The sequence below is a fragment of the Schistocerca serialis genome, chromosome 6 (assembly GCF_023864345.2).
Source record: "Schistocerca serialis cubense isolate TAMUIC-IGC-003099 chromosome 6, iqSchSeri2.2, whole genome shotgun sequence".
Lineage (NCBI taxonomy): Eukaryota > Metazoa > Arthropoda > Insecta > Orthoptera > Acrididae > Schistocerca > Schistocerca serialis.
Genome location: NC_064643.1, coordinates 345,463,348 through 345,472,464, shown reverse-complemented (window position 1 = coordinate 345,472,464; position 9,117 = coordinate 345,463,348). Strand labels below are relative to the sequence as shown.

The window sequence follows — 9,117 nt, the reverse complement described above, 5'->3', positions numbered from 1 at the left end:
AAGGTTGCGTAACAAAAGAGATATAGAGGAGACGCGAAGGTTTCAGTTCTTATTTTCAATTTTCTGTTTTATTTCTATATTAATATTACAAATGGTTGCTGCTAACATAATTTACTATATACAAATACAGATCACTGTATGTCACCATGGTTATTGAATATATACGACGCGTTTCCAGTTTCCAGATAATGGGTCAAAAATTCGTGGCAATAAATTAAACCGAAACTGAAAACCCTCATCCTCTCTGTCTCTCTGTTTTTCTATCATACGCGGCTGGTACAAAGAAGTACATAAATTTCCCTAGATTTAACGGCGTGATTATTACGCGAGATCTATGTTAGAGAACGTATTATCTTCTAGTTTGTTGGACCTCGTCATGTTCCCCTTCAAACTTTTTCTTCACAACCCTACGTCTCGAGTCTTGGGATTTTCTTCAGGATCTCTCCAGTTAGCTGAACACATCTCAATTCATTTCTGGACGTATTGTGAGATTTATCCTAATATGTCCCCTCTACCCCTCTAGAGTCGCCATATGGAAGATATTTGCTAACATATCCGCATCTGCATGATCACTCTGCAACTGACGTTTAAGTGCCTGGAAGATGGTCCATAATACCACTTTCAGTTTCACGACCACTCCACTCTCGAAAAATTAACACCTAACTCTATCCGTGAGAGTTCTGATTTCTTTTAGTTTATGTAGGCGGGAGTCAACAAAATATTTTCGCATTCGGAGGAGAATTTTGATGACTTGAATTTCATGAAAAAGCCTCGCAACAACAAAAACTGCCTTTGTGTTAATCATTCCCAACTCAACTCACGTATCATATTCGTGATATAAGTGACACTTTCGCCCTGTTTAGCAATAATACAAAATGATACGCACTCCTTTGAACTTTTTTGAAACCCATTGTCATTCTTATATGATGAGGATCTCACTCCGAGACGCCGGCCGAAGTGGCCGTGCGGTTAAAGGCGCTGCAGTCTGGAACCGCAAGACCGCTACGGTCGCAGGTTCGAATCCTGCCTCGGGCATGGATGTTTGTGATGTCCTTAGGTTAGTTAGGTTTAACTAGTTCTAAGTTCTAGGGGACTAATAACCTCAGCAGTTGAGTCCCATAGTGCTCAGAGCCATTTGAACCATTTGAGCCCATCTCACTCCGAGCATCAGTACTCAAGATGGCAGCAGGCAGTCTCTTTAGTGGATTTGTTGCATCTTCTAAGTCTTTTACCAATAAAAATGCAGTCTTTGGTTTGTCTTCCCTACATTTTCGATGTGATTGTTCCAATTCCCTAGGTGTTCAGTTGAATCGAGAATCTTTGCAAATGTATAATTTGTCGGGGAATTTAGCGGAACAGTTTTTAGTACTCATGTGGAGGATCAAACACTTTTTATTGATAAGGGTCAATTGCAAATTTTCGCACCATGCAGATATGTTGCGGAAATCGTTTTGCAATTGGCATTGATCTTTTGGCGAGTCTACTAGACGGTGAACGGCAGCATCATTTGAAAACAACCTAACAAGTAAGTGGGGTGCTTAGATCATCATGTAAATCCTTTACATAGATTAAGAACACCAGATGATCTACAACGCTACCCCGGAGAACGCTAGGTATCACTTCTGTTTCACTCGATAACTTGCCGTAGACTACTAAGAACTGTGGGCTTTCTGACAGGAGATCACAAATGCAGTCGGACGACTGAGACGATACTCCACAGGCACGCTATTTGACTGGAACTAAACTCCTTCCCAGCAGGCCTCGGAAGGCCCAACGGTACCGACCTTCCGCCGTGTCATCCTCAGCCGGTAGGCGTTGCTAGATGCGGATGTGGGGGGCACGTGGTCAACAAACCGCTCTCCCGGCCGTTGTCAGTTTTCATGACCATAGCCGCTACTTCTCAGTCAAGTAGCTCCTCAATTGTCCTCGCAAGGGCTGAGTACGCCCCGCTTGCCTACAGCGCTCGATAGACCCGGAAGGTCACCCATCCAAGTGCTAGCCAATCCCGACAGCGCTTAACTTCGGTGATCTGACGGGAACCGGTGATACCATTGCGGAAAGGCCGTTGGCACGCTATTTTACTAGAAGACGCTTATGAGGAATGGTGTCAAAAACCGTCTGGAAATCGAGAAATATGGAATCAACTTGAGATACCCTGTAGGTGGCAGTCATTACTTCGTGTGAACAAAGAGCCAATTGTGTGTCACAAGAACGATTTTTTCTAGAATCGGTGCTAGCTATGCGTCACTAGATAGTTTTCTTCGATGTATTTCATGTTTGAACACAGTATATCGGTATATGTTCTAGAATGCTGCTGCAAATCGCTGTCAGTGATATGGTCTATAACTCAGCGGATTATTTCTGTTTCCTTTCTTGTGTATTCAGGTCCTGATCTGGGGGGAGAGGACAAACTGGGGTATCTGCCCCGGGAGGAAATTTTAGTGGGCACCAAATTCATATTGTTGAAGAAAAAACTCTTGTTTCACAAAGCGTCTAGCATCCAATATACGATGGTTTATCCATTATTCACGTGATTTTGAAACGCATCCCAGCTGGTTTTAAAAAAAATTTTGAACACATTCTGAGTTGTTTCCTGAACGAATCATAAGTTGGTTTTTGAAAGCGTGCATAGTGTACGAGGTGTCTCTGCTAGGTGGAATCCCCGTCATATCAAGAAATAAAGAACTTACCCGCACACAAAAGGACACAGGCTATACGAGCTGAGCCGAGAAAAGGGAACAGGTGTATACTAATCGCTGTTTTTTATGTGGTTGATTGGGTGAGCGAATCAACAGATTCAGACCAACAGAGTGGAAATAAATGATTAACAGGAATAATAAATCAGAAAGATTACATATTCTCACTGCATCAAGAAAATGAAATTTTGACAGATAATTTTTGACAAACCGCTACACTACTAAGGCCAGTTGTACAATCCCCGGTTAGCAGCTGCGTAAGTTCTATTCTCGGAATAGCACGAAAAACGCGTTGCACGAAAGCGTAATAACTAAACGGAGAATAAACGCGGGATAAACTGGTGATTCTGACAGGGTTAGTGATGGTAACCGATCATTTAGTGATGACAAGACTCTTTGTTAGAATGAGGAAGGAGAAGAAACGGGGGCATCACACAAATTATATGGAAAAATATGACGATTCCAAATTCATACAGAAATTTTGTACTACTACTACTACTACTACTTTCAGTCTCATACTTGAGAAACTGGGGCATATAAACGAAACTAGAAACTATTTTCTAACATAATAGTTTCTCATTTCATTTATTTATTCTTTACTTGTAATAGTCCTAATTAGCATTTGATATTGGTATCGTACTTCGTGAATTATTTACTGTCGTGTTATTTATGTAAATGAGGTAGATGAAAATGACCATTTGTGCCAAAATAGTCTCACTTATTTGACGTGTGTTACAACTGCTGCAATATTATAAAGACCTGTTTCTTTTTGTCTATCACACAGTGACGAAAGAGACGTCAAATCGAGAAACCACACCACTCTTGGTTACTATTCGTATTAATAGTTTTTTCAGTAATAGAAAACGACAATTTGATTTTCCATGTAGCAAAACGTTTGACGAACTTTGATGAAGTGATAGATTCTTTCGCAGAAATTAAAGCACGCCGCGTAATACTGTAGCAAGATTAGAGAGGAAAAAATGCAGGGACTTAAGGATTGTCTCTAGTCTTGACTGTTTTTGTTTCCTGTATTATATTTTATGTCACACAAGAGAGAAGGTTATTAGCTAAAAGGCAATTAAGAGTGCAGATCTTCTGAAGAGTTAGTATTCTCTCGGTCACAAATAATCCTACCCAGTATTAATTCTGAGCTTTTTGTAAGGGGTAAGACGTGAGACCTGTGGCCTGGAGGTAGGAGAGGCACCGCAGGACATTTTAATTTCCACTGTCATGAATATAGATTTGATGGTTTCCATTACAAAACATACACGTTTGAATTTCACAGAGCGAAATACAGTGATGTGGGAAAGAAGAATGCTGTGTGAAGAGGTGTGGCACTTTTTGTCCAAATGCTCGAGCAAGGTGGGGAGGGGCGCCACAATCAGGCTCTTGTCCCGGTTCGGAAATATCGTACTTCCGGTGCTGTGTGTAAAGCTTCGATCTGTGCAGCTTTCCAGTCTATAGGTATGGATTTTCTCTCGAGTGCGTGATTTTATATGAGTCCGAAAACTGCAGCTATTTCGTGAACATACTCCGAAAGGAATCTAATCGGTATACAACCTGGACGGATGGCTTGATTTGCTTCGTTACACCGAAGGTTCAAATGGTTCAAATGGCTCTGAGCACTATGCGACTTAACTTCTGAGGTCATCAGTCGCCTAGAACTTAGAACTACTTAAACCTAACTAACCTAAGAACATCACACACGTCCATGCCCGAGGCAGGATTCGAACCTGCGACCGTAGCGGTCGCTCGGTTCCAGACTGTAGCGCCCAGAACCGCACGGCCACTCGAGCCGGCCTACACCGAAGGTATCTTTTTCTAAAGTACTCATGTTTGGCAGTCGTTCTTGATTAGACGTGTGGAATATCTTTTCTTTCTTCTTTGATGAAGTAATTTAGGTAAACAGTGTTTAGTAACACTGCTCTAATGGCGCTGTCGTTTGTAACATTACCTTTCCTAATGTGTAGTGATGGTGCCGGATATACAGCTGCAGAATTGTCCGTGCAGTGTTCTGTGATCTAAAAAAACAAAAAGTCTATCCATTTCTGTTAGAATATGTTTGAATACAAATTCCTGGTTGTGATGTAACTTAGATGAAAATATCCGTAAGTGATGTGAACCATCTAAGTGACGCTTAAGCTGGGGAAGACATTCATCTGTGCTTCTATGAGACTTCAGGTAGTGACGTAGGGCACCATCACAGCAGTGGACAATGTGACCATTGCCCTGGACCACCTGCATTCCCCGTAGGGCGGTTCGTTTTTATGATTGAGTGATTGTAATTGAAGTACTTCAGTTCCCAAGCGCATAGTAAAAATTAAATTATATTGAGCCGTATTGGTCGTAGTAACTCGTGTAAACTATTCTCACGACAACGGTGTTAGCGAACATTCTCGCTTGTCGATTACATATACATACTGCCTGTGATCATAACAGGGTCATGCCTCTGGAATTTTCTTCCGTCTGTGAAGAGGAACACATTTTGGAAACTGGTGCCAGCTGTGTGCAGACATACTGAGTCGACCTTTCACCGTAACTAAGGAGTGTACCTCTCTTCTTGCTTAAGGATATTGGATTAAGAGTTTCGAATATCTTTTAATGGTAAATTCGTTGTGAGTTTATTAACTATTTGGGCGTTTTCATCATTTAGACGCTGCTGTATACCTTTCAGTAGCAAGGCATTATTATTTCGTCTTAAATAGATTTAAATTACTTAAAATTTTATTGCAGCGCTTATGTATTTACTCATATCGACGTTCCTATACAATGATGTGCTCTGTTGTGTCTATGGTTGCTGTTTAATGTTAGTCACAGGGTATGCTAACACCAACGTTGTGTTACCTAAACCGTCGAGAACTGTTGCCTAACAATTACTTCCATATCCTCTAGAGTAATAAAAGTTTCTATAAGAATTCGTTCCGTGAGTTACTGAGTAAAGGAAGCTTCAACTTTGATTGAAGTGTTGTGGCTTGAATTTTGTGTTTCAAGAACAACTAAGGAGACATTTTAACTTTCTTGGGGAGATTTAGACGCTTTGAAGTAAGCTAACGCCCTACTTCAGAGGCGGGGTACACTGTACTCGCGAAAACTATGGGCCATTGACTTAACTCTCTCACATATTTATTTACAGTGCAGAGTCATCTGCAGTTAGAATATTGTATAAGCATTTAAACGACTGTGAGTTTTGTGGAGAATTACTGGCAAGTTGCAGCTTCACGTCAAGTTGAAACTTTACGACGGACCGTGTCGTTATTTCAGAATATGCAAATAGTACAATGTAACATGTGAAAAATTGCTATCTCTTATTTTTCATGCAGTTTTAAAGGTTGGATGCTTGACTTGTAGAGACAGAACACTTTACTGAGTTTTTGGCGACGTTCACGTACGTTTGTCATACCTTCACAAACTAATTACTTAGTTTCACAATGATAAGTGTGTCACCAGTCTCCTTGCTTCACAGTTGTACATGCATCCTGCCTGTGATCATTGTACAGTTGTGCCGCTGGAAATTTTTTTCGTCTGTAAAGCAGAACACGCTTTGGAAAGTGGTGGCAACTGCGTAGAATAACACTGAGTCGAACTGGCTCTGTAGCAAAAGAGTTTTCTTTCCCCGTTGCTTCAGGAAATTGAATTAGTATCTTGGAATGTCGTTAGCCGTTAAATCTATTTGGAGTTGATTAGCTATTCAGGTGTTTTCATTAGATACCGTTGGATATCTCCCAGTTGCAAAATGCAATTATTTTATGGTATGAACACATACATTACTTTATTTAAAATTTTACAGCACTGCTCGTTTAACCGTACCTGTCAACGTTGCTAAGCAGTGTAGAGCTCTGCAGTTCAAAAAAAAATGTGAGTGAAATCTTATGGGACTTCACTGCTAAGGTCATCAGTCCCTAAGCTCACACACTACTTAACCTAAATTACCCTAAGGACAAACACACGCACCCATGCCCGAGGGAGGACTCGAACCTCCGCCGGGACCAGCCGCACAGCTCTGCAGTTCCAAGCGTTGCTGTTCAATGTTGATCACGGGCTATGCTAACAGTAAATCTACCTTCATGCTCATAAATTAAGGATAATGCTGATACATGGTGAAACAACGCTCTGGTGTGTTGGTGCATGTCAGAGTACGGTGCAGCGAATAAGTGTGCAGACGTGCTGATGGTGACTGTGTGTTGAAAATGGCTCAAAGAACACATATCAATGACGTTATGAGGGGTAGAATACTAGGGCGACTGGAGGCTGGTCAAATACAGCCGGTCGTAGCCGTGAGCCACAAAGTGTGATCTGATGATTATGACAACGATTCCAGCAGACAGGAAATGTGTCCAGGCGCTACAGTACGGGTCGTCCACGGTGTCCAACACCAAAAGATGACCGATATCTCACCACCAGTGCCCGCAGACGGCCACGGAGTACTGCAGGTAGCCTTGCTCTGGACCTTACCGCAGCCACTGGAACAATTGTCTCCAGACACACAGTCTACAGGCGACTGAACAGACATGGTTTATCCGCCCGGAGACCTGTAATGAACATTCCACTGACCCCTGGTCGCAGGAGAGCCCGTAAAGCCTGGTGTCAAGAAAACAGTACATGGTCATTGGAACAGTGGTCCCAGGTTATGTTCAAGGACGAGTCCAGGTATAGTCTGACGAGTGATTCTCGACGGGTTTTCATCTGGCTTGAACCAGGAACCAGATACCAACTCCTTAATGTCCTTGAAAGGGACCTGTATGGAGGTCGTGGTTTGATGGTGTGTGGCTGGGTGGGGATTATGATTGGTGCATGTACACCCCTGCATGTCTTTGACACAGGAACTGTAACAGTTCAGGTGCATCGGGACGTCATTTTGCATAAGTATGTCCGCCTTTTCAGGGGTGCAATGGGTCCCACCTTCCTCCTGATGGTTGATAACGCACGGCCCCACCGAGCTGCCATCGTCGAGGAGTATTTTGAAACAGAAGATATCAGGCGAATGGAGTGGCCTGCCTGTTGTCCAGGCCTAAACCCCATCGAGCACGTCTGGGATGCTCTCGGTCGACGTTCCACTGCACGTCTTCAAACCCCTACGATACTTCAGGACCTCCGACAGGAACTGGTGCAAGAATGGGAGGCTATACCCCAGCAGTTGCTCTACCACCTGATCCAGAGAATGCCAACCCGTTGTGCGCCCTGTGTACTTGTCCATGCTGATCATATCCGCATACTGATGTCGACGTACATGCGCAGGAAACAGTGGCGTTTTGTAGCACATGTCCCTCGGGACGGTTTTCTCAACGTATCACCAATACTGTGGACTTACAAATCTGTGTTGTGTGTGTTCCCCACGTCGCTATGCTGTTAGCGCCAGTTTTGTGTAGTGCCATGTTGTGTGGCACCACATTCTGCAATGATCCTTATTTTATGAGCATGAGTGTATGTCACCTAAACCGTTGAGGATCGTTGCCTAGCAATTACTTCCATATTGTCTCGAGTACCTGAAACAATGATACGAATTTGTTGTGGGACTTATTCGGTTAAAGAAGCTCCAGTTTTGATTGATATATTGTACTATTGCACTTTATATTTCGAGTTCAAGCAACGGAACATTTTAAAGTTCTTGAGGACATCTAGAAGCTTTGAACGAAGCGAACGCTCAGCTTTAGAAGCATGATACAGTATATCCTCGAGAAGTATGAGCTACTGACTTAAATATCCCCAATTAATTTACCGTACAGTATCAGATACAGCTTTTATATCGTATAAGCTTTTAAATGACTGGGTGAGTAGCAGAGTAGTACTGGAAAATTGAAGCGTTACGACATAGTGTGATGTGATTTCGCAACATGTGAAAAAGAATAACACCCAGTTCTATTAACATTACAGTTCGTTGTTTCACTACGTCATGCAGCTACAAAGGTTGCAAGAGTGCTTGACTTGTAGGGACAGATCTCTTTGCTGAGGCTTTGACAGTTTCAGCGGCTGGAATCATCCGCTCTCATATTTATTATTTAGTTTCACAACGAGAACGCCCTCACCTATCTCTGTCACCAAATCTGTTATCTTCTACCGTCTGTGAAGAAGAAGACAAGACGTAAACAGGTTCCAGCTACATAGGGTCATTATGAGTTGGCATGACACGGCAGCAACGGCATTTTCTCTTCTTGTTACTCAAAGAAATTAAGTTAGTATCTTGGAGCATCGTTAAAAGTTAATTCCGTCGGGAGTTTATAAGCTGTTCTTATGTTTTCTTCATTTATATATCGCTGGGTAAATTTCTGTTGTAAATACGGTTGTAACGTCGTACGCTGAAGAGTGAATCTAGGTTTAGTGTTGAACTTACGTTGTTGATGTCTCTGCCACAGAGAACGAAATTTGCAGCTCGGCGAGAATACAGTGAATGAGACAGAGGGATAGCTGTGAAAGTGGTAATATT

At 42.4% G+C, this 9,117-nt stretch overlaps 1 pseudogene; it reads right to left on the bottom strand.

Annotated features, from left to right (window-relative positions):
- Positions 1–1,951: 1,951 nt before the first annotated feature.
- LOC126485441 (5S ribosomal RNA) lies at positions 1,952–2,070 on the bottom strand (annotated as a pseudogene).
- Positions 2,071–9,117: the final 7,047 nt, after the last annotated feature.